Genomic DNA, 26,064 nt, shown 5'->3' with positions numbered 1-26,064 from the left:
GAAAAGACTGTGATGCTGGGAGGGATTGGGGGCAGGAGGAGAAGGGGACGACAGAGGATGAGATGGCTGGATGGCATCACTGACTCGATGGTCATGAGTCTGAGTGAACTCCAGGAGTTGGTGATGGACAGGGAGGCCTGGCGTGCTGCAATTCACGGGGTCGCAAAAGAGTTGGACATGACGGAGTGACTGAACTGAACTGAAGAGAGGAATTCTTGGAAGGCAGAAGTGAAGCAGAAGCCATTTCTCTCAGGCAGCAGCCAAAGTCATGGTCAGATGTGGCAGCTTCAGTGTCTCACACCATAGTCCCTCTTATGTGGACGTATTCGGGGCTCCTCAGGCCTCTCTCTCTACTCCCTCCCCGCTCACCTTCTATTTCTTCAGTGTAATCTGCTTAGTCACTGACTCTCCTGACTCCCCTTCCAGATCTTCACTGCTCAGCTCCAACATTCAGAAATTGGGCATTCTCGGATACTGGCCTGGCTACATTATCTTGAAGGCCCCTAAGTTGTGATTTTCACTAAATTCTCCAACAGGGGAAATAGTATTATATATATATATATATATATATATATATTTTTTTTTTTTAAGGAAAGTATAGAAAATGGGAGCTTATGGGAAGAAGCACTAAAAATAATTAGCTGCACAAACAGATCCTTCACCAGTTTTCATTTGGTGAAGTTTTCATTTCAGCCCTGAGGGCTACCTTGCCCCCCAGGGACATTTGGCAATGTCTGGAGGCCGGTTTGGTTGCCACACAGGGTGAAGGGGCAGGTGGATTGCTCCTAGTATCTGGTGGATAGAGGCCAGGAATGCCACTGAATATCTTGGATTGTATAGGACAGCCCTCCCCTACCCACCCCAACAAAGGATTTCTGGCCCCAAACATCAGTCATCCCTCTGTTGAGAAGCCCTGCTCTGGTACCTGCTTTAGTTTTACTCTTTACCCTCTGATTCCACATGTTGTCTAGTAGGAACACCTTAAAGAAGGTCCAGGAGGGAGGGAGGGAGGAATGGAAGGAATTTCAATGTTCCAAAAGCTAAGCATACAGACTCCCTGATTTTAAAATGTCCCCTTATTGTTATAAGGACCCTTAAAATGTCAAATTCTCCAAGTTGAGTCTTCAAAAGCACTCAATTACAAAAAGTCAATTTGGCTCCAATTATCCAAGTCTCACCCACTGGGTGAAGCAGTGTCCTCCCTACCTAAGACACACAGCACTGTCCCTCAGAGGCCCCACTGAAGTCCATAGGCACCTTAATGCAAATTAGAACAAGCCGCCCCTCACCCAAGTACAGTTTTAAATAGGTACACTAATTCGGATAGAAATTTGAAGAAGAGGATTTATTTAGCAAAAACAGAACTATGTTCAGCAGTGTGGAACTGAACTTTATTTTTCATACAAAGTTAAAAGCACATTGTATTTCCTTCCTGATCACTCGCCCAGTTCCCATCTTGAGAGAGGCAAACTCCATCTAAATTATTTCATCTGATTGATGATTGTCATTTATAACCTTATTGCTACTTCTGCTAATGGCAACCCACTCCAGTATTCTCGCCTGGAGAATCCTAGGGACAGAGGAGCCTAGTGGGCTGACGTCTATGGGGTCGCACAGAGTTGGACACGACTGAAGTGACTTAGCAGCAGCAGCAGCAGCAGCTACTTTTATATTTTATAATCTTATTGTTACTTTCCTTTGGAAAAGGTATATGGATTCATTACATATTCTAATGTATTGTCTGTCGATTATAAGACAAAGTCAGGTTTGTATCTGCTGATACTTTTTAACTTGACCTGTCTTTATACTTAGAAAAGTCACTTAATAGTAGGCTTCCCTGGCGGCTCAGATGATAAAGAATCTACCTGCAACGAGACCTATGTTTGATCTGTGGGTCGGGAAGATCCCCTGGAGAAGGAAATAGCAACCCTCTCCAGTATTCTTGCTGGAGAATTTCATGGACAAAGGAGCCTGGCAGGCTCAGTCCAAGGGGTTGCAAAGAGTTGAACACAACTGAGCGACTATCACTCACTTATTTACTTTTTAAAACTAATAATTACAACAAAGTCATTTTTTAAATAAATCAGTTTTAGAATATAAAAGAATACTTAAGCTGTACACCTAAGATTTGTGTACCATGTGTTCATTAAACCAAAATTAAAAGGTCAAAGTAAATAGAAAATTTGAGTTTTTATTCACAATAATTAGAGGTACACTAAAATCATTTGTTCTTAAGTTGTTATACATTGTATCAGATATATCTCCTACCCCACTTCACCCTTCTTAGCCACTTGTTTACTGCAGCTGTTTCTGAGGCAAAAAGCCCTGTTGAAACGTCACCTGAGAACTACCCTGTGTCTTCTGTTTTCTGCTCTAGGACTTTTCTGATGTGGCCACAGAGATCATTAAGACAAATGTTCAAACTCTGAAGTACAAGAGGGTTAATTCAAGAGTAATTCAAGAGTAACAACTCTTGACCCAAGGGGCATGGACCCCAGTGGAGAAATACTCCCTTCTTCCGCCCCATGGCGTGCATTCCTCATGGTTCCTCAGGGTCCCAGCCAGATGGAGTCCAGGTGCTCACAGCAGATGCCACTACATAACAGGGACCTCCCCTCCTGCTTCGCTTTTCCCAGTCCCCTGGCACCAGTTTCCCCAAATGAACCAACCTCTGCTGTTTATGGACATATAGGCCACGACATGGGCTTCCCTGGTAGCTCAGCTGGTAAAGAATCCGCCTGCAGTGCAGGAGACCCTGGTTCAGTTCCTGGGTTGGGAAGTTCCCCTGGAGAAGGGATAGGCTACCCACTCCAGTATTCTTGCCTGGAGAATCCCCATGGACAGAGGAGCCCAGTGGGCTACACAACTGAGCAACCAAGCACAGCACAAGCCAAGACAGGCATCTTTCTTTCACAGAAAAAAGTATTTATGATCATTTTAATGCTTACTTGCCCACATATCTTGTTTTCTCTAGAAATGATCATTAGATTTGACCCACTGTAAATCTTGAGTAATTTAAAATCCATATTTATTTGACCAATTGTTTTTTATAAAATTTACCTAGGGATGAGGCAAGCACCCATCTCCCGCTTCTTATGTGGCATCTTTCCTGTTATTTTTTGTCTTTGTGTTTTAATATCTTTTTGACAAACCCAATGGTCATACTCTGGTCTTGATTCTGGATAGAATACATTTTAATCTCAAGAAGCTATGTTCTCCACTGGCAACCAATGTTGTCAAAGTTAAATATATTCTGAGAGCTGCAAAAAATATTCAGGAAAGCATCCAGTAAATTACTGATTCAAGTGTATTGCTAAGTGGCAAAAGGAGACTTTAAAAGCAGTTTAAGGTTTTAGTTCCTCACAGATCGATGCTTCATCAATAGCATAGCGATCAATTTGTTGTAAATTTTCACAGAGTTACAGTTGTTCAAGCTCATCACAACTCTTCAAACTACATATGTCATTTGGAAGAATGAAAGGCCATGATATTTTTCAGCATTACAAAACTTTCTTCTTTTTAAAAAGAAAACGACTTTGAAATGTTATATGGGTCGCAAATGGGTTAATCATGGATTCATGTTAAATTGAGTCTTTTTCTGATTGTTTTTCTTCATGTTCCCCTCTTTAGAGAAGTTGGCATCATTGGTCTCTAATTTGTTTAGCATCAAGAACGTATTCTTCTTAAACATCATCATTTAATTTTTCCTCAAGGAATGTTTTATTTCCTTTGATGCTTTAAAGCATTTTGCATACTGATTTTGGTTCCTGCATCCTTTTACTTATACTAGTAATTTTACAGAAAACATCGTGTCAAATTGGTATTAAGAAAATGAAAAGTGGGTATTTTTAGAGTATGTCTGAGTTTGCATTCTGCAGCCTAATTGTTACAAACTAGGCTTTTTGATTATAAGACACATTTCTTCTTCAAAAGTAGAATTGGAACAATAGGTATCAACCTGGTTAGAACAAGATATTTTACTTCCATCTGCCAGAAAATTGTCATGAAAATATTTATGCTACTCATATTTAGAGTGAAAAAATTTATAATAATAATATTTTCTAATTTCAGAATAATTAAACTGCTTACAAGAGAAGTGGCACCCTAAGACATGACAGCTTTGTACAGTACACATCTGAATAACCACATGTGGGAGCCCCGTGGACAATGTATTTTCTTAGCATTGATGGCCCTTCCTCCTGTAAGCTGGCCCCAGTCTACCTTTGAAGCCGCTTGCTTCACATGGTTCCCCTCCAGCCAAATAACCATTCCCTATACCAAGACTTTGTTCATGCTGCTCCCTCTGCTTTGGATGCCTTCCCTGCCCTGACCCTGCCTAACGACATCCTCCGATGTGGGGACCTCCCTCCATCAAACCTCCAGAGCTCTGTTTACAAGTCATTTGAGCCTAACTCCTGACCTGAATGTGAACTCTCCAGGGCAAGAAATAGATCTGGTCTATCTCAGCTTCCTAGGAGTCAAGCCCAACACACAGCAGGCTTGAGAAAATGAGATGAATTGAAAAAGGCCTAGGATCCAGGAAACTGTCTGAGGACAGAGGCATTTCTTGGTGGTGGCACTGGCTGCTGTACACTTAGTAGTGTTGAAGTGATGACACACTGATTCTCTGAGGACTCTCCATGGGAAAGAGGGTCCTCACCTGGGAGCAGGGAGTCAGGGACTATGAGGAATAACCTTTCTGAATAATAACTCCTCTGAATAATAACCCCTCCAGTTGAGCTCTCCTGTGGACACTGGGGCCTTTGCTAACTGCTTCAGCAATTTAGCACTTGTTGAGCACGTGTTGTGTCCTAGGTCCTCAGATAAACCAGACACAGACTCTGCCCCAAGGAATTCACAACCTATTGAGGAAGACACTTGTGGGTCAGTGATGACAGCGCAGTGTGTCTCTGTTAAGTGTTTATTAGATGGAAGGGCTAGATTTGATGCAGGCACAAATCAGGCAGCACCTGGAGGAAGTGACATTAAAGCTAAAGTGAAGGTTAGGGAGAAATTTCTCAGGGGAGAAAGCCTAGGGTGAAATTCCAGGAAGAGTGAACAGCATGTCCAAAGATATAGCCTTGTGAAACGATCTAGTTTTTCTGGGACCTGGAGGTCATCTGGTGTGACTGGGCAGCCGGATAAGGGTATCTGTAAATAGTGGATGGATTGAGTTGTGCTTAGCACAGTGACTGGGTCTGTTGAATTAAATTCACAAATGTTTGTGGCACAGAGCAGCAGAATGTTGGTGCTGATGAAATTTATAAACCATCTGTCCCAGCCTCTCACCGCTCACCCTTCCTTCCCTGTTCCTGTTGTTTAGTTGCTAAGTCATGTCTGACTCTGCGACCCCATAGACTGTATACAGCCCACCAGGCTCCTGTCCATGGGATTTCCCAGGCAAGAATACTGGAGAGGGTTGCCGTTTCCTTTTCCAGGGGATCCTTCCAACCTAGGGATAGATACTGAGTCTCCTGCATTGGCAGGTGGATTCTTTACCTCTCAGCCACCTGGGAAGCCCGTTCCTTCCTTACCCGACCCCTGTTTTCTGTTAACAGGCAAAGGGGCTGAGGATGCCTGATCTCATTTATCATAGAAAACAATGTCTCTGAACCATCTCACCTGTGCTAAAAGTTTTAACTTTTTGCTTTCAAACCAGTCCTCTCTCCTAAGCTCTAGACCTGCTCGGCCTTTGCCTGCCAATATGCCTATGGTGATTCCACATGCACCACAAAATCAGTATGTCCCATGTCCCCCCAATTTGTCCCTCTACTGAGCTCCTACTTCATCCCAGGTCCCTTACTTAGGAAACCTGGGGTTATTGTGGACCTTCCTGACTTTTCAAAAACTGAGCTGACTCCTGAGAATAGAAAGTAAAGTAATGAATGATTCCTGAGCTTATTATTTTTATATCAGTAATAAATTCAATTTTGCAAGCTTACAATAATAATTTGAAAGAGACGCATGCAGAATTGATCTGAAAATGCAGCTTTCAGCAAAGTACACAAATACTTGCTGAAATAGCCAGATTATAAATTCCATACACATCGCAGTGTTATTCCAGGAGCAGCATCCCCTCCCCATCAGGTTGGACTTGCTGACAGTCCACCTGGATCATACCTTCCTGCCTAGGAGGGGTGGGATCTGTTTCAAGGGCTGCAGAGGGGCTAGTGAGTACCTGAGGGTCACAAGACTCAGCTTCTTCTTTCTCCATCTGCGATGGTGTTGAGGTGTTGGATTAGAACATCAGAATGAAGATCCTCAGGCTTCACTGGTTCAGTAGATGGGATGCTAGAACATGCATTTTCAGTAAACTTCTCAAGTGATCCTGATACAGTTGGTTTACCAGCACCATATTGAACATTACCTGACTGATCTTCAAAAGCAAGGATATCATCTCAAGGGGGCCTCTGGGACTGACCCCTGTAAAGCTGTGACAGATGCCCCCCCATCCAATGCCCAGAATGGGAGCTGGTTTTTCTGTGTGACTGGATCCACTTCAAACCACATCTATGTTCCATCCCAACATGCCTTCCTCCTGAGAATGGGGCCAGCCATGCTCTGAACCAGAATAAGGAATAAACCAGCTCTCTGGGCAGTAATTTATAAGGGGCACTAAAAAATTCCTGGTAGTATAAGTAAACTTATTCCCCAGACTGTTCCTCAAGATAGAACCATGCATGCCTGGAAAGTATTCCCCTGACAACTTGCTTGGTCTGGCTCTAGATGCTACTCTGCCTTCTCTGGAGGTGATTATAAGTATCAGGGCTCCTACCGGCAAGCAGAAGAAACAGTCTCTAGCTGGGATGACACAGTTGTGTTGCTCTCCATTCTCCCCCTCCCTAGTTGACTCCTAACTGTCCACAACCAATCATTTCTCAGGCAAAATTACTGAGACCCAGAGAGAGTCATAGATAGAGAAAACCAGAGACTGCAGGAACCCAGGCAGGAGCAGGCAGCATCCCTTTTCCAAGATGGGGTTTGGGACCAGCTTGCATTTGAAAGGGGCTAAATCAGTCAACTTTTGCCAACAGCTCTGAAATGTCATTGACTCACAATAAATATTTATTTCCAGCTCACATACATATCCACTGTGGGTCAGCTCTGGCTCTTTTCCATTCCATTCTCATTTTAAGATCCGTACTAGATGAGAACACCTTACTTTAGTCCCATGGAAGAAGGGAAAGAACGATAACAGAAGTATCTGACAGCTCTTAAAGCTGCTACTTAGAACTGGCATATGGCATTTCCCCTCAGTTTCAGTGGCAAAGCAAGTCACGTGGCCAAATCCGATGTCAGTGAGGTGGGGCACTCATGATCTCACAAGGAGGGCAGTAAACAAGGGAAACAGTTACACAATTTGCCACAGAGCCATCCCATCAGAAGCCACAGCAGCAGTCCCCAGGCTGGGTCTCCTGCTCCTCTGACCTACACATCCTCCAGGTTTGTCCCGTTTCTCTCGCTCCTTATAAACTTTTCCTAGGGTTTGGCCCAGCGGTCCTAGTCCCATTTTATAGATGTGGAGACTGAGGCCCACAAAGGAGCCTCAGATCACCAACTCCTCCCTAATGCCTTTTCCTAGACAAGGGGCTCCCTGCCTACCCCATCCTCACTCTTGCCTACCCTGAGTCTCCAGAAATACCTGCTCTCTTTGGAACACTGGTGTATGCCTGCTATCAATCTATGTGATGCTCGCTTAGTCTCTCTATGAGGTCAGTAACTGATAAGGCAGAGCTGGAACGGGAGCTCTCCAAACTCCAGTGTTGAGCAGCAAACCAGTTTTGCCTGGCTCCGAAGCTCGTGTCCTGCCACTGCCCTCATGTGACCTCAATCCCTTCCTCCTCAGCCCCAGCCCACATTCACGCCACCTGGGGTGTTGTCCCAGGTCAGGATGTCACAACCATGGGACTCTTCCCTTCTCACCAGCCTGAACTAATCTTTAGTTCAGACCCATAAAGCTGGCCCTTCGGCTCCCATTGCCAAGCATAGAGATGAGGATAAATGCGGCTGTCAGCGGCTTCCTGCCTCTTTGTTTTTTAATTTACTTAGAGTTGGGCAGGAGAGATGGCAGGAGAGGAAGCAGATGGCTCAGTGTGACAGATGGGCTCCTATCCAGTGACACAAGGACAAGGTGAGAGAAAGCATGATCAAGAGAAAACACAGGCTCTGCATGACAGCACGTGTTCACGGCTCCTGTGCCAGGATGCCAGTGCTCCGGCCAGCTCGCTGGGCTCAGGGTGCTGGGCTGGGGCTCCAGGCGGCCCAGCCCCACAGTGTCACCTGACAGTGAGGACCCTGGGGCCCAGAGACGGTCTCCAGGTCATGCGCTCAAAGGGCACCTGACTGCATGCGGTGAATGTGTGCATTCACCCATCATGTACGCATGATGGGTGATGCCTGTGGCCTGGCTCCCAGGCTTTTCCCCTCTGCCCCAGTCTCACCACACGTTCTTACAGAAGTCTACCTTCAGCCCTGGCTTGCCTATGCTAACAATTCTCCAGGCAGGCTTTCAAAAGAGTGTTTCATGCCTAGAACATCCCAAGGTCCCCAGCACCTGAATGACAGTGCTAGGGCTCCAGTCCAGGACTGGGGGTTTGGGAAGGGCAGCTCCCCTCCATCTCTGTCCCTGCACCCTGAGGAGGTGCACAGGTAGAAGAAAGAGACAGCAGGGGGTCTTTCTGGTGGCAGAGGTTTTAGATCTCGCAGCACCCCACCCTGGTTATGTCACGGATGGAAAACAGTACTGAGTACATGGGCGGCTACTCAAAGGGGAGGGGAGCACATGATAAAATACCCTTCTGTTCTCCTGGGTAAACTGGAGAGATTCAGGCAGGACAGGTGGCTGCAGCAGAACTGGGGAGCAGGGGCTACCCCAGATTGTGGAGCTCAGCACAACAGTGAGAATTTGGAGCTCCCAGGACAATCAGGAGGAAGGGGAGAATAAAGGACACGTACTGAGGAGTTGAAGCCCAGAGCCTGCACTAGCAAAATGCAAGCTTTTTTTTCTCTTCTGGGGAAGTCTGATTTTGCAACACTTGTGGAAAGGGTTGCATCTCATTAACAGCACAGGAAAGAAACAACATAGGAGAGAGAAAAGGATGATCCAGAAATCAGATTAACTCAGAGCTAAAGGTGAAGATGGTTAAAGAAGTGCCCTGAGAATTTAGAGAAATCTCAGGGACCGTTGGATCCTCCTCAGAATTAGGGATTGGGGGTTTGAATTGATTGTAACGTAAAAGGCTGTATTGGAAGCACAGAATTATGAAGTTCATTTTGTAAGAGAGAGAGAAAGGTGGAGATGGGGAAACTGCTTTCTCCAGGAGCACTGGAGGCGAGTGGGGAGGATCTGAGGATGAGCACGTGTGGGTCATAGGACCAGCCCACACCCCAGCCCTTTCCATCTATACCATGTGTAATCCTCATGGGAACCTTGGGGCCTGGTGGCTATTCTCACTCTCATTCTACATATGAGGAAAGGGACTCAGCAACCAAGAGACTTGCCCACAGCCACCCAGGGTGTAAGAGGAGGATCCAGGATTCAAACTCAGGTCTAGCCCATCCTAAAAGTCAGCTGTTTCTTCTCCTGGAAACCAGGTTCCTCCTGGACATGATATTCTTAAAGGTAGAATGAGGAATTTCTCCTCACTGACCCTGTAGTTTTCTTCAGCTGCCCCACATGAGCCACGTGATGTACTTGTCATTTCTGGAGCCCCTACGGCAGGGCTTCAGAGGGTGAAACATAGAGGCACTGCCCACCCGGACCAGCAGCCAAGACCTTAAGCCGAGGGCCCTGGAGGTGTAAGCACTTCCCATCCTGACGTGCCCAGGCTCCCTTTCACAAAGCAGCCCAGAAGAAGGGCCATCCTCACAGTCTGAGAAATGAGGGAGAAGGTGGGGGACAGGGATTCTCTCAAACCATATAGGTTCCTGAAGAATAAAGACTTCTGTATCTATTTCCTGAGGGTGCTAAAACCAGGCTCTGCAATCAGACCAGAGGAGTCCAGAGGTGAGCAAGGCAGGAACCCTGACCTCCAGCCTGAAATCTCCTCTCAGTCAGGATCTTGGCAGCAAGATCCCTAAATCCCTTCACTGAAGAGACTCTGGCAAAGAGATCATGTGCAGGGATGTGAATAGGATGGTGAAGGACCCAGAGACTCATGACAGTAGGAGTCATTCCACCCCAAGGCCTGGAGGGGTAGAGGGGAGAAATGGTGTTCGCAGAGTCTCGTAAGAGCTGAAGCTGAAGCTACCTGCTGGAAGCAGTCATGGAGGGACCCAGACCCTGCCACAGAGATGATGCCAGAGCAGGACAGGAATGGGCAAGAAATACCTAACCTCTTCTGTCTTCCACCCTCCCATCTCCTGTGCTGCCTCCCTAGACTGAATCTAACCAGATGCTGAGGGCAAAGGAGACAGTACATTCCATGGAGGTCAGAGGCTGGAAATGAAGGGGAATTGCAATGGAGAAGAAACATCAGATTTCTCCCACAAAACCCTCCTGATCAGAGCTTGACAAACCCCTTCTTATTTATAGCTTGGAGGCGGAAATGAGAACCTGAAAGTCAGAAGCAGGCACACTTGCTTCACTGCCTCATGCTTCTAGAAAGTTGTTGACTCTCACACTGACCCAGAGCCCCTTGGGCCCCCTTATCTCCAACAAATGTGAAGATCATTGTTTAGGTTGGAGACTACGTTCTCCATCCCCTCCAGCTCGGCAAGCTTATCCTGGGTAGCACCAGGGTCTGCCTTGACACTAGACGTTCCCTTCATAAGTGTTCTGAGGACTTGAAAGAGAGTCAGCAGAAAGAGCTGTCTTCATGGATTTTCATTACACTGAAAATAACACGAGTCTCCAATTAAACACAGACCTTTTCCCTTCCCGTTGAATTTTCTCCTCTCCCCTAAGTCCTGCTGTAGTCTGGGACCAGCCACTAGAATTCAAAATCATCCCTAGAGAGAACTAACTTGGAAGCTCTAAGTTACTGGAAGAGGCACAGGTGATTCTTGAAGCAATGGTCTCAGTGACTTTGAAAGAAGAGGATACACACGAACCAGAGACCTGCCTGTCACCCTCCATGAGACAATGCTGCAAAGATTTGCTGATTTCAGTAGATTAGCAAAACCACATTGCTATCAGCCAGTTTGTCTGTACTCAGCACAGATTCATCAAACCCAATATTATTGTAATTTTTATATCCTACAATTTGCATGTTCCATTCCCCTGGTCAATGACTTCACATCACACTTGCTCACCTCCAAGTCCCTCAAATTCTTTACATCCCTCTCAAGAGGCATCACCATCATTCATTCATTTATTCAAGACATAATTTGAAACCTACTTTGTGAGTATATTTATGACCAGACACTGGAGCTACAGCGGTAATAGAGACAGACTTGACCCCTGTCCCTGGGGATGTTTTCTTCATTATGCAGGCTCTTCCATCCTTGACCTCTCCCTGAGCACTGGCTCTGATGATCATATCACATTTGACCTTCAGTGATGATCTCCCCAGTCTGTGTCTAGTCCTTCCCTCCAAATCATGAGCTTCTAAAGAGACTGCACCTTCCTCTGTTTTAACCAGCATAGCACCAAACATATGTGAGATTGGAATCCAATCACTATCTTTCAAGTAGCTGAAGTCAGTCACTTAACCTTGGTCTTATATATATAATGGGAGACAGTACCTCAGGGTTTCCTGAGTTGATGAATGTGAAAGCACTTTTCAAACCGCAAAACTCTAAGAACTGTAGCCCGACCACTCAAAACAGTTAACAGAAAAGGAATTTCGTCCAGCCCTTTTGCAGATCAGGGTTGCAATGTGCTCCTGGGTGTATCTTAGCCATTTGAGAGACAAAGCAAGTGCTGTCGAATCTGCCACCCCCACCCCCTCTCCCTGCAGTTAAAAGGCGGGTCAATTACCATTGGCTTATTTGTAATCATTATAGTTGTCTCGAGTTTTCTCTGCTGATTGCTTGGGTTAAGAAGCCCCTAATCAGTGGAAGAGGTGTGGGGGCTTGAGAGTGCCTTTTGTCTGCAGCCCCCATCCAGTCTTGCCTGGAAGCTGGGGGGAAGGGGGATGACAGGAAAGGGGTGCCCGTGGCACCCTTTCTGTCCTTGGTATGGTATCCAGAGACTTTGTGGAGCCTGGGAGGTTTTTCTGGGCTGACCTCTGAAAGAAGAGCTAGGGAGATAATCCCATTACAGAAAGGGACCCTGGAAATTTTGATTAATGTTGATGCATATCGTCAGTATTTCACCTTCACCAAGGCAGGTTTTTCTCACTTTTTTGACATGAAAACAGACAGGTGGAGTCGTTTTGATTTGGGCTGCCTCGTTTCTTCCCCAGGGAAGCTGCTTCCTCTGGCTTGCATGATAATTGAATTTCACGGATGGAATCTTCCACATACTTCTCAATTAGGGATGTGTACAGGCAGTGAGATTTTTCAGGTGTTGATCTGTGATTGTCACCCCTCCTTTTTTTTTTTTTAACCTTTAAATTAATCTTCTTAATTTCTGCCAGCTGTAAATCCAGTTTTGCTAAATAGCATTATTCTGACTTAAATGGTCTAATCTTTGTCGTAAACTGGGTACAGCTGAAAGTCGTGTATGTGGGAGGCTTCCTCATTAATCACAGCTGACAAGGAGTCAGAAATTAAGAAACAAAATTGTCTCTGAAGGCAAAATGGGGAAGGATTGGGAAAAGCAGCCAACTTGGGGTGATGACTGAGTTGGGAGGGCAGGGGTGAGTCCCCGATCCAATTGCATGGCCCTGGTTAAGTCTTTGTTCTCTTGGGGCTTCAGTTTCTACCTCTGGGGGGAAAAATGCAGGTGGGGATGAGACAGGGGCATCAGATCAGCTCAGTCCTCCTGGATCTTTTCAGCTGCGACGTTCTCTGAATCTATACATGGGAAATGTCACCAAAGTGACATCTCGGTATTTAAATGCACAGCTGTTGTTGACTCTCAAGACTATCTAGAGGACCAGCAGTCTCACTACCTCACCACAGCTTCTTCAAAATGAGGTAGGCAAGATGATTCTAGGTAGAAAAGGGACACAGACTTGAGTGCCCCAGGAGTTCTGCGTCCCTCTGGAGTCTTCCATCCCCCCTGAGCAGAACTATCTGTCTGGCACAACACATCTTAAATGCCTCCCTAATGCTGGTACCCCTCCCAGGTTATCTGAGAAGGAGCATTCTCAGACCCAGATCCTCTCTCAGGCGGCAGATCCAGTTAGAATCCAACACTTGTTTGGTGGCAGTGTGTGTGGTTTGTTTTTAATCCATGTAGGGTAGAAATCATTTCCTTTTAAGACATATTTACTAGGGAGCTGATTTTGAAGAATATTAAGTTAATGCAGAAGTTGTGTGGCTATGGCAAAAAATTAAAAGTAGCGTGTAAATGTCTGCTTTTTCAGTCTCTGGAGAAGTATTTAGACTCTCAGCAGTGAACCAGGCACTCTTCAGGCCCTGGGAAGACAGGTGAGTGACACCTCTAGGCCCTTAACCTCCCTCCCAACCCCCCACGCCATATCTTGAGTGTCCAGGTTATGTTTCCGTTCCTTGCACAGCCCTCCATCCAGGCACTAATCCCGGAAACCGGCAACTTCATAGCCCTTGGATACCCAGGCTGTCACCACTCTGCCTGCCTGTTTGGGTGACCAACCACCCTGGGGGAGTTTCTGGAAGGTAGGGCTTTCAGTTTTAAAACCAGGACAGTCCCAAGCAAGCAGAGACAAGCTGGCCCTCTGACCAGTGTTCCCAATCCTAAAGCAATGCTTCCCTCCACCTTCTCTGTCCTCCACCCAGTGGCTGCAGCTGCAGGTGAATCAGCCTCCCTTCCCCAGTCCCCTAGACTGGCAGTCATCCAAATTCTGGTCTCTGCTTAGCACTGCCTGTCAGTCTTGTGTAACCCTCCCCCACACTCTCGAGAGCTGTTTCACACTTCTCCCGCCCTCCCCAACACCCTCCACCGCCAAGTTTTCTCCACTGAGATGAGACCATGCACAGCAGGAGCACCAACGACCACCCCTTACCTCCCATGGTACATGCATGCAGTCCCTCCTCCTCGCTCTGTCCTTCTGTCCTCCTTGCTCTCTCCTGTATCTGCAGTCACTTCCCTCCTGCGGGAACCTTCTCCTCAACTTGATAACACTCCTCTCAGTACCCTTGCACACCCTCTACCACGCCCTCTTCTCCTCCTGTTCCTATCAAATAGCTCTCAGGAGCTCTCTCTACTTCCCTGTCTCACCCTTTCTCATCATCCATTACATAGTTATTGAATAGAGGGCAACAATTATTTGTTTAGTCCTAATTCAGTGGGTTTGTATCAACGAGGAATCAACCCAGTTGATAATCCTAAATCTCACAGATTCTAAGAAATTTCCCCATAACACACTAAGAATTGGTAGAGCTATAGGATTCAAAATCACATTTTTCTTCTCTTCACTCACTCTTCCACTTCCGCACTTGGGCTGATACCTTCTCTAAAACAACTCTCTCCACACCTCGGATTCCCTGCTAATGGCCAATTCCAGTGCCTTTGTTTTGAGTGTTTTATAGATACCAGCTCATTTGAGCAAAACTACATATGTGTTGTTACAGTAAAATGATACATCAACCTAGTAAGATAGGTAATCTTTCATCCCCATTTTAGAGCTGAGGAAATAACAACAGAGAGGTTAGCAAACTTGTCTGACACCACACAGCTACATGTACCAGAGCAGATGATTCAGAAGTCTGTGCCCCTCACACTCTCCTCTGGCACTTCCCCGTTGCCTGCACTTCTGCTGTTCATTCTCTTCCTCCTAATCTTTGTCCCCAGCACCTGGGATAGGATCTGACACCCAGAGGGTGCTCAACAAATCCTTGTGGGCTGAACTAAGTGAACATCTGCGGCACACTCAGGGAAGTCACCATCCAGAGGTGGAAGACCACAGCAGTCACCAAGGTGCTGGATAGTAAGCAGCACAGGCTCCGAGGACTCTGACACCAGTGATGAGAAATAACAGTAATGGTCATGACGACAGTGCCCACTATTTGTTGAAGTCTAATATACACCAAGAGGTATACGAAATAGTTTTTCTGTTAGCTCATCCAGTTCGAAACAACTCTTCAAGATAAGTATTATTCTTAAGCTCGTTTTATAGATCAAGAAAAGAAAGTTCAGAGAGGTCCCCAGGGTAAAAAGCATATGTGGGGGACCCTCAGACAGACAGTGCAGTGGCTAGGAAGGCTTCCCAGAGGAGCTGCCTCCTGAGTAGGGTTTTGAAACACAAGTAGGAATTAGTCTACTGAAAAAGAGCACAAGGGTATTCCAGGTAGGGAAGTGTCTGCAAGAGCTCAAGGTCATAACTGCATGTACCCATTAGGGAACCTCAGATAGCTGGGTTGGCTAGAGGTCAGAGAATGAGACAGGGAGTAGGAGAGGTGAGGCTTTCACAGGAGGCAGTGAGAAGAAGAGGGGAACCTAGCAGGTCACAGGAATTCCTTTCAGCCTTGATGGGGCCTCTGTAGTCTACACAGAACTGCAAAACTGTGATCATAGGCCTCCTGCCCACATCATCAGTAGACCTAGGGCAGGACTCAGGAATTTTGTGTGTGTGAGTGTATGCCTATCTTACTAATGCTCAAATATACTCAAACAGTTTTATTAAATATAATTGGCATACAATAAACTGTACATATTTTAAGTATAAATTTGATAAGTCTAAGATCCACAACACACATGAAGCTGCCACAGTCAAGAGAGAGAGTACATTCATTGTTCACAAAGGTTTCCTCATTCTTCAAAATCCCTCCCTCCCAACCCCATCCTCACTGATTTGCTATCTGTCATTATAGACTAGCTTGCATTTTTTTAAGATTTTATAAATGGCATATAATAAATATACTTTTTTGTTTGGCTTCTTTCACTACGCATAATTATTCTAAGATTCATTTTGAGATAGATACATGTGTTTGTAGAAATAATTCATTCCCTTTTATTTCAGAATAGTGTTCCATTGTGTGACGGTACCATATTTTATTTAACCATTTACGAGTTGACGGATAAATAACATTGCTGTGAATATTTGCGCTCAAGTCTTAATAGGCGTGTGCTTTCTTTTGTATTGGGTAGCTACCTAGGAGTAGGATGGCTGGATCATATGGTAGATATAAGTTTAACTTTTTAAGAAATGCCAAACTGGGCTTCCCTGATGACTGATTAGTAAAGAATCTGCCTGCCAGTGCAGGAGACATGGGTTGGATTCCTGATCTGGGAAGATCCCACTAGCTTCAGAGCAGCGAAGCCAGTAAACACAGCTATTGAGCCTGTGCTCTAGAGCCTTGGAGCCACAGCTACTGAAGCCCACATGCCCTAGAGGCTGTGCTCCACAAGAGAAGTCACTGCAGTGAGAAGCCTGCACACAGCAATTAGAGAGTAGCACCCCCTCGCCACAATTAGACAAAAGCCTGAGCAGCAATGAAAACCCAGCACAGCCAAAAATAAATAGTTTTTAAAAAACGAGAAGAAATGCCAAATTATTTTCCAAAATAGTAGTACCATTTTATATTCAAGCCAGAGGGTATTATATTCAACACCAATGAGTAATATCTCATTGTAGTTTTTAATTTGTATCTCCTTGATAAGCACTAATGATGAACATCTTTTTATGTTTTTATTTGCCACCCCTATATCTTCTTTCATTGAGCATTTGTTCAACTCTTTTGTCCATTTTTAAGTTGGATTCCTAATTTTCATATTACTGAGTTTTGAGGGTTCTACATTCTGGATATAGGTTCTTTGTCAGATATGAATTACAAATATTTTTTCTAGTCTATTGTTTACCTTTTTGTTCTCATAACAATAACTTGATCAAGTCCTATTTATCAAATTTGCTTCTGTGAATTGTGCTTTTGGTGACATATTTAAGAAATATTTGCCTAATCCAAGGTCATAAAGATTTTGTCTTATGCCTCCTTCTAAAAAAATTATAGTTTTAGAGTTTACGCTTAGTTCTATGATCCACCAAATTAATTTTTGTATATAGTATAAAATATAAATCCATCTTTGGGGTTTTGGTCTTGTTTAAAAAAAAAAAATGGATATCCAGTTTTTCTAGCCTTTGTTAAATTTACCATTTCTCCACGGCATTTCCTTTGTACCCTTGTCAAAAATCAGCTGTCAGTATACTTATATTTCTGGACTGTATTCTGATTCTTTATTCTGTCTCATTTATCTATTTACTTTGATGCCAAAATCATGATTTTTAGTACTATATGTTTATAAGTCTTGCTTTCATGTAGAGTAAGCCCTCCAGTTTTGTCCTTCTTTTTCAAAAATTATGTTAGCTATTATAGACTCTGTGCATTTTAGTATGAATATTAGAATCAACATATCAATTTCTGCCAAAAAGTCCTGTTAGGAATTTGATTGGGGGTATATTGCATTTATAGACCACAATTTGGAGAGAACTGATTTCTGAACAAAATTGGTTCTTCCAACTTCTTTTCTTTTTTAGGTTTTCTTTAATTTCTCTCAGTGATATTTTATAGTTTCCAGGGTACAAGTCTTTCACAACTTTCCTCAGACTTATTCCTAAGTATTTTATATCTTTTTATACTACAATTAAGTGGTAAGTTTAAAATTTTCTTTTTCCAACTGTTTGTTGCTCATGCATATTATAGAACACATTGTTGTTGTTCAGTCTCTAAGCTATGTCCAACTCTTTGCATCCCCATGGACTGCAGCAATCCAAGCTTCCTTGCTCTTCACTATCTCCCTTGATTTGCTCAGACTCATGTCCATTGAGTCGGTGATGCCATCCAACCATCTCATCTTCCATTTCCTCCTTCTCCTCCTACCCTGAATTTTTCCCAGTATCGGGATCTTTTCCAACAAGTCAACTCTTCAGGTGGCCAAAGTATTGGAACTTCAGCTTCAGCATCCATCCTTCCAGTGAACATTCAGGATTGATTTTCTTTAGGATTGACTGGTTTGATCTTGCTATCCAAGGGACTCTCAAGAGACTTCTCTAGCACCACGGTTTAAAAGCCTAAATTTTTTGGTGCTCAGACTTCTTTATGGTCCAACTCTCACATCTGAACATGACTACTGGAAAAAAGCTACTGTATAGCTTTGACTGTATAGACCTTTGTTGGCAAAGTGATGTTTCTGCTTTTAATACGCTGTCTAGGTTTGTCATAGTTTTTCTTCCAAGGAGCAAGCATCTTTTAATTTTATAAATTGATCCATTATCCTGCAACTTTGCTAAATTAATTTATTACTACTAGTAGCTTTTTTGTAGATTCCAATAGATTTTCTGTATAGATGATTACATTATGTGTAAACAGTTTTACATTCCCAGTCTGGATGTTTCATTTCTTTTCTTTGCCTGATTGCACTGGCTAAAACTCCAGTACAATGTTTAACAGAAGTGGCAAGAAAGGATATCTCTGTCTTATTCCTGATCTTAGTGAGAAAGCATTGTCTTTCACGATTAAGTACAATGTTAAAAATCTATTGAGATTTTATAAATGTCCTTCATCAGGGTAAGCAAGTCCTTTCATTACTTGTTTGCTGACAGTTTTTTTTTTTTTTTTATCAAGAATGGATGTTAGACTTAGTCAAATTCATTTTCAGTATTTATGAGATAATAATGTTTTTCTTTTTCAGTTTGTTAATATGGTGAATCACATTGATTAACTTTTAAAAATTAAACCAACCATGAATTTCTGGGGGAAAGCTTATTTGGTCCTAACAGATTATCCTTTTAATCTATTGTTGGATTCAGTCTGTGTTCATAGGGAATTATTGAACTGTTTTTCTCTTTTTTATAATGCCTTTGTTAGTTTTTGGCATCAGAGTAAAGCTGGTTTCATGGAATGAATTGGAAAATTTTTCGTCCCCTTTTTCCCCTACTCTTAAAACTTTTTGGAAGAATTTGTGTTAAATTGTTATTTTGTCTTTCATGAATGTTTTGTAGAATTCACCAGCATAAGAAAGTTTTTATAACTTGTAAATTCGTCTAGTCAAGGCTATGGTTTTTCCTGTGGTCATGAATGGATGTGAGAGTTGGACTGTGAAGAAGGCTGAGCACCAAAGAATTGATGCTTTTGAACTGTGGTGTTGGAGAAGACTCTTGAGAGTCCCTTGGACTGCAAGGAGATCCAACCAGTCCATTCTGAAGGAGATCAGCCCTGGGATTTCTTTGGAAGGAATGATGCTAAAGCTGAAACTCCAATACTTTGGCCACCTCATGCGAAGAGTTGACTCATTGGAAAAGACTGTGATGCTGGGAGGGATTGGGGGCAGGAGGAGAAGGGGACGACAGAGGGTGAGATGGCTGGATGGCATCACTGACTCGATGGATGAGAATCTGAGTGAACTCCGGGAGTTGGTGATGGACAGGGAGGCCTGGCGTGCTGCAGTTCATGGGGTCGCAAAGAGTTGGACACGACTGAGCGACTGGACTGAACTGAACTGAACTGAAATTCGATTTCTTCAATAGACAGATGGTTTTTCAGGTTAACTATTTCTCCTTGAGTAAGCTCTGGCAATTTATGTCCTACAGGGAATTTGTCCAGTTCATCTAAATTGTTGGATGTATCAGCATAAAGTTGTTCAAAATGTTCTCTTATCCTTTTATTATCTGGAGAGTCTATAGTGATACCACCTATTATTCGTGATGTTAGAAGTATGTATCTTTGCTCTATTTTCCCTGGCCAGTCTAACTAGAGGTTTATCATTCTTATTGATCTTCTCAAAGAAACAGCTTTTAGTTTCATTGATTCTACATTCTACAATGTAGAATGCTTTTCTACGTTATGTGTTCTGGCCTGGAGAATTCCATGGGCTGTATAGTCCACGGGGCTGAAAAGAGTTGAACATGACTGAGTGACTTTCACTTTTCACTTTCTTTAGTTTATTTGGGTTTCATTTGCTCTCTTCTATTGCTGTTATTAGGAGGAGTATTCAATAAATGTCATTTGGATTAAGTTGCTTAATAGTGTTGCTCAAGTTTGTCTACATTCCCACTGATTTTCTGTCTACCCATTCTATCAGTTTTTGAGATTATTTAAATCTCCAATAATTTTTTATTTTTCTATTTCTCCTTTTAGTTCTATTACTTTTGCTTTATGTATTTTCAAGCTTTATTATTATTCACCTAACATTCAGGATTATATTATCTTGATTAATTGATTCTCTCTTATAATCATAAAATGACCTTCTTTATCTCCGGCAATATTTTTTGCCCTGAAATATACTTTGATATTAGCATAATCTCTCTAGCTTTCTTTTGACTAGCATTAGCATAGACTTCACCCCCCCCCCATCCCCACCGCCCATCAATCTACTTTTAACCTATTTGTGTCTTTATATTTTCTAAAAAATATCTTTTTTGGACCACACCATGTGGCTTTTGGGATCCTCTAGTTCGCTGACCAGGGATCACAGCTGGGCCTTCACAGTGAGAGTGCAGGGTCCTAACCACTGGTGTTAGTTGCTCAGTAGTGTCCAACTCTTTGCAATCCCAGGGACTATAGCCCACCAGTTTCCTCTGTCCATGGGATTCTCCAGGCAAGAAAACTGGAGTGGGTTGCTATTTCCTTCTCCAGGGGATCTTCCCAACTGAGGGATCAAACTTCGGTCTCCTGCATTGAGTCATGTGAGATCTAGTTGCCTGACCAGGGATTGAACTTGGGATCCGTACATTGGGAACATGGAGTCTTAGCACTGGAAAGTCCCTAAACAGGCTTTCTAAATTGTCATGCTTAAGTTATGGTGTCTCAACCTCAGCACTGTTGATGTTTGGAGCCAGATCACTTCTTTGCTGTGGAGGCCATTCTGCACATTGAGGGATGTTGAGCAGCATCTCTGCCCTTCATTCACCAGGTCCAGTAGCATTCCTCCAACTAAAGACGTGTCTGAACATTGTGCAGTGACCCTGAGTGTTGAAATTGCTCTGTGTGATCAGCCCTATTATGGGGGCAGGCCCATTCCTTGTGCCTGCCCCCCAACCTTACCCCACCAGCCACACCATCTTTCTCTACTTCATTCATTGATCTCATTCATTCATTGTAAAATAAAAGACTAGAAGGCAGTTCTGTGGGACTGCTGCTCCTCAACCATGACTGAGCTGAGAATTAGCACAAATATTGCGAAAAATATCTAAACTAGGGTTGGCAAACTACAGTGAAAGTGAAAGTGTTAGTCGCTCAGTCAGTCAGTTCAGTTGCTCAGTCGTGTCCGACTCTTTGCGACCCCATGAACCGCAGCACACCAGGCCTCCCTGTCCATCACCAACTCCTGGAGTTCACCCAAACTCATGTCCATCGAGTTGGTGATGCCATCCAGCTATCTCATCCTCTGTCGCCCTCTTCTCCTCCTGCCCTCAATCTTTTCCAGCACCAGGGTCTTTTCAAATGAGTCAGCCCTTCGCATCAGGTGGCCAAAGTATTAGAGTTTCAGCTTCAACATCAGTCTTTCCAATGAACACTCAGGACTGATCTCCTTTAGGATGGACTGGGTGGAACTCCTTGCAGTCCAAGGGACTCTCAAGAGTCTTCTCCAACACCACAGTTCAAAAGCATCAATTCTTCAGCACTCAGCTTTCTTTATAGTCCAACTCTCAACTCACATCCATACATGACTACTGGAAAAATCATAGCTTTAACTAGATGGACCTTTGTCAGCAAAGTAATGTCTCTGCTTTTTAATATGCTGTCTAGGTTGGTCATAACTTTCCTTCCAAGGAGTAAGTGTCTTTTAATTTCATGGCTGCAATCACCATCTGCAGTGATTTAGGAGCCCCCAAAAATAAAGTCAGCCACTGTTTCCCCATCTATTTGCCATGAAATGATGGAACCAGATGCCATGATCTTAGTTTTCTGAATGTTGAGCTTTAAGCCAATTTTTTCACTCTCCTCTTTCACTTTCATCAAGAGGCTCTTTAGTTCTTCTTCACTTTCTGCCATAAGGGTGGTGTCATCTGCATATCATTAGTCCCTCAGTCATGTCCAACTCTTTGCTACCTCATGGACTGTAGCCCACCAGGATCCTCTGTCCACGGGATTCTCCAGGCGAGAATACTGGAGTGGGTTGCCATGGAATTCCCTAAAATGTTTTCCTCAAAGGCAACATATAGTTGGGGCTTGCTTTTTTATGCAACTTAGTAATCTCTTCCCTTTGGTTTAGGCATTTAGACCTATTATATTCATGTGCTTATTGATGTGGTCAGGTTTAAATCTATCATCTAGTTATTTTTCTGTTTTACTCAGCTATTCTTTATTCCCTTTTTCTTCCTTTCCTATCTCTTCTTCATTAATTATTTTATGATTCCATTTGTCACCTTTGTTGATTTATTAGCTATAACACTTTTTTGTCTTTTATTGTTTTAGTAGTTGCTTTAGGGTTTATAGAATACATCTTTAATTTATCACAGTTCCCTTCAAGTAATATATAATTTAATTTATAAGATTTTTACAATAGTATACATCCATTTCTCTACTGCCAACATTTGAGCTACTGTTTTATGCATTTTACATTTACATATATTATAAATCTCACATTACATTGTAGTTATTTTCATATTAACAGTAAAATATCATTAAGAAAATTTAAAATAATACAAATATATATTGCATATACTTACCATATAGTTACCATTTTGAACACTATTCATTACTCTCTGTGGATTCAAAATTCCATCTGGTGTCATTTTTCTTCTGTCTAATCAACTTCTTTTAGGAATTTTTTTTAGTGTGGATGTACTAATGATTAATTCCCTCAGTATGTATATGCCTTAAAAAGTCTTTATTTTGCCAATGGTTTTAAATAATATTTTTGCTGACTATGAAATTCTGGGTTGACAGATTTTTTTTTAAATCATACAGAATCCAAAGACACTGTTGCTTATACTGTTTCTGATAAGAAATCTGCTATTGTCCTCATCTGAGTTCTCTGTACATGTCTTTTTTCTCTTGTTGCTCTTTAAAGTTTCTCCTTATCAATGCTTTTGAGCAATTATGTCATGCTACGCTTTGATGTCATTTTCTTCATTTTTCTTATTCTTGGAGCTCATTGAGCTTCTTAATCTACACCTTTATATTCATCACTATTTGTAATCTAAGAACATACTCTGTATTTTTTTTTTAATTTATCAACACTTGTTGATATTTTCTGATCCAGCATATGGTCTATCCTGATGAATGTTCCATGGGCACTTGACAAAAATAAGTATTCTACATTGTTGAATGTCAAAGTGCTTGATAATGTTGAGATCTTTTATATCCTATTATTGTTCTAGTAACTGTACCAATTTCAAGGAGAGTAAAAACTATGATTGTAGATTTATCTTTTTCTCCATCAATTTTTCCTTCATGTATTTTGAAGGTCTGTTTCTGCCCATATTCATAATTAATTTTTTTTGTCTTTCTGATGAACTGACCACCTTTTCTTTAGGAAGTTTACTTCTTTATCTCTGATTAAACCTCTTGCTTCGACATCTGTATTGTCTGATTTTAACATAGCTGCTCCAGCCTTCTTGTAATTAGTGCTTTTGTATAGTACATCTTTTTTATCCTTTTACTTTCAATCTTCCTCTCACTTGTAGACAGCAGTGTCCACAGAAAGCAGATACCTGTAAACAGCAGTTAATTAACCATTTTTCTTTTAACCAGTTTGAAAACTTGTGCCTTTAAGTGAAATATTTAGTTCTACATATAGTATTATTTTTTATATGGCCACCTTTACAATAGCCCCTGTATTGTTTACTTTCTTTTTGTACTATTTTATTTTACTGTTTTTTTTTTCTTTTATCTTCTTTGGAGTTAAAATATCTTTAGTATTCCATTTTAATTACTCTGTTGAATTTTTTCCTCTTTCCAACATTTTATTATGAAAAGTGTCAAACCTACCAAAAAGTCAAAAAAGTTCTTTAGGGAACACTGTATGTCTACCATCACCAGTTTCTATTCCTGTAGAAAGGAATAAAAAGACTTCGTTTGGTCAACCCACCTTCCATATCAGATGCCTTGTCTCTTGATTTAAATAGGGTAGAGGTAAACACATTGAAAGGGTTGCACTAATAAAAATGTAATTCTCAGAATTTGGGAAATGAGACTCCCATCCTTACATACATCTTATTACTGTGAGAGGGAACAGGACAATCTGGACTGTGTCCAGATTGGAAGACCAGGACAAGGCTGTGACTGGATGCTGAGTAATATGAGGGAGGAACTGGCTGTGCTATACCCAGGGAAGAACAGGGGGTTAAAGAAGAGACATTTATAGGTCATAGCCTTCCAGCCTCAGGTTAGAAGAGGAAGCTGTCTTTGGGACAGGAGTCAGGACTAGATAGATAGATGCTCCAGGGAACAAATGTAGCTTCAATAAAAGGAACAACTAACAAGAAAGGGTGCCAAAGATGGACAAGACTATCAAGAGATAGTGAGCTCCCTGACAATTGAGGTTTGCAAGCTTTCACTCATTCAACAATATTTATTGAGCTTCTATATGGCAGATGCTGGCCTAGGCACTGCGGATCAAGTGGTGAATAAAGAAGACTGGCATCTTGTTCTCATGAGGTGGTAAATATTAAATGATCCCACAAATCTACAATTATAAATAGTGATTCATACAGGACATGTATTCTGGCAAAAACTGGAGAACAGGATTAAATGTCTTCTAACTCTGAGACTAATGGCATAAAAACTGGAAACTGTGAAAGTGATAGTTGCTCAGTCGTGTCCAACTCTTGGCGACCTGATGGAATGTAGCCCACCAGGCTCCTCTGTCCATGGGACTCACCAGGCAAGGATACTGGAGTGGGTAGCTATTCCCCTGTCCAGGGGGTCTTCTTGACCCAGGGATCGAATCCAGGTTTCCTATATTGCAGGTGGATTCTTTACTGTCTGAGCCATCAGGGAAACACCATAGAAACTGGAAGCCCTGTATAAATGATGGTTTCTATTATTATGTTATTATTAACATTATGATTATTATTTGTTCTATTCATTCATTTCACATTTCCTGAGCACCCACTATGAGCTATGCACAGATGTAGAGCTGCATGAGATGGGTCTTTGTCCTCTGAGTGGAAGAGCTGCCCTATTAACCGACCCGTCCAATACAAGGGGGAGTGCTGTGATTAGAAACCAGGATCCCAGGGAGGCACTGGCCACCCAGGAAGCATTTGGGGGCAAGGTGGGGAGTCCTGGGGTTGGGGAAACAGTGACGGGGTGGGGGAACTTGTTGGAGTAAGTGGGAGTGAGTTGCACCTTGAAGGACAAGGAGAAAACTGCTGTGTGTTGATTCCCCTTGTTCCCCTCTGCAGACCTCAAGGCAACTTGACAAATGTGAGGCATCCCCTTCTGTCTCTCTAAGCCCCCTCCCCATCTCCCAGCCTCATTCTCCCTACCCACTTGGTGGCAGAGGGTTTCCGCTCAGCTGGGCCCCTCAGCCAATTAACACTCTTTGCATCTGAAAAGCTCAAATCAGCTTCTCAGAGGTGTTAGAGATCAGAGTAATTAAGGTCTCTTTCTAATGCAAATCCAAAGCAGAAATTGAATGTTTGTCTCCTTCAAAAATTAGGGTTCCAAGTTCTATGAGGTAGTGAAATTCAGCAAGGGGAGGTGATGGCTTCAAGAACTAGAAGCCAATTTGTTGGGATGCTCTCCAGAAACAATTGGTTAAATTAAATAAAAATTTACTCCACACGGCAGCAGAAGTGATATTCTTTAAACATGAGTCAGATCCTGTCTCTTCCCTTGTCTCCGATGCACTTGTATTAAAATCCCAAGCCCTCACTACAGTCTCAAGGCTCCACATAATCTGGCCTTTGCCTCCCCTGAAACTTCATCTCAGGCTCCTTTATAAAGTGCTTGTCACACTTTGTAATTATTTTATTTACTGGTTGGCCTCCCCCATATCATTAAGTAAATACATCGCCGTTACTGCTCACCCTGGAGCACAATATATAAGGTTGTCCAAGTGAAAAACAGCTCGATTGCAAATCAGCACTTGCGATTTGGAATGTGCCCTAGAGCCATGCAGAACAGGGGCTCATATTCAAAACAAAGCAG

At 42.8% G+C, this 26,064-nt stretch overlaps 1 long non-coding RNA gene across 1 annotated transcript; it reads left to right on the top strand.

The window, feature by feature from the left end:
• The first annotated feature begins 7,321 nt into the window (after window positions 1-7,321).
• On the top strand, window positions 7,322-24,920 carry LOC133252789 (uncharacterized). The gene is made up of 4 exons (XR_009738080.1): window positions 7,322-7,443; window positions 8,050-8,131; window positions 13,416-13,479; window positions 24,504-24,920. It is a non-coding gene; the product is annotated as an uncharacterized LOC133252789 (long non-coding RNA).
• Window positions 24,921-26,064: the final 1,144 nt, after the last annotated feature.

The sequence above is a fragment of the Bos javanicus genome, chromosome 8, assembly GCF_032452875.1.
Source record: "Bos javanicus breed banteng chromosome 8, ARS-OSU_banteng_1.0, whole genome shotgun sequence".
NCBI classification, from domain to species: Eukaryota; Metazoa; Chordata; class Mammalia; order Artiodactyla; family Bovidae; genus Bos; species Bos javanicus.
The sequence above is the reverse complement of the archived record's forward strand: the minus strand, read 5'-3'. Positions and strand labels throughout refer to the sequence as shown.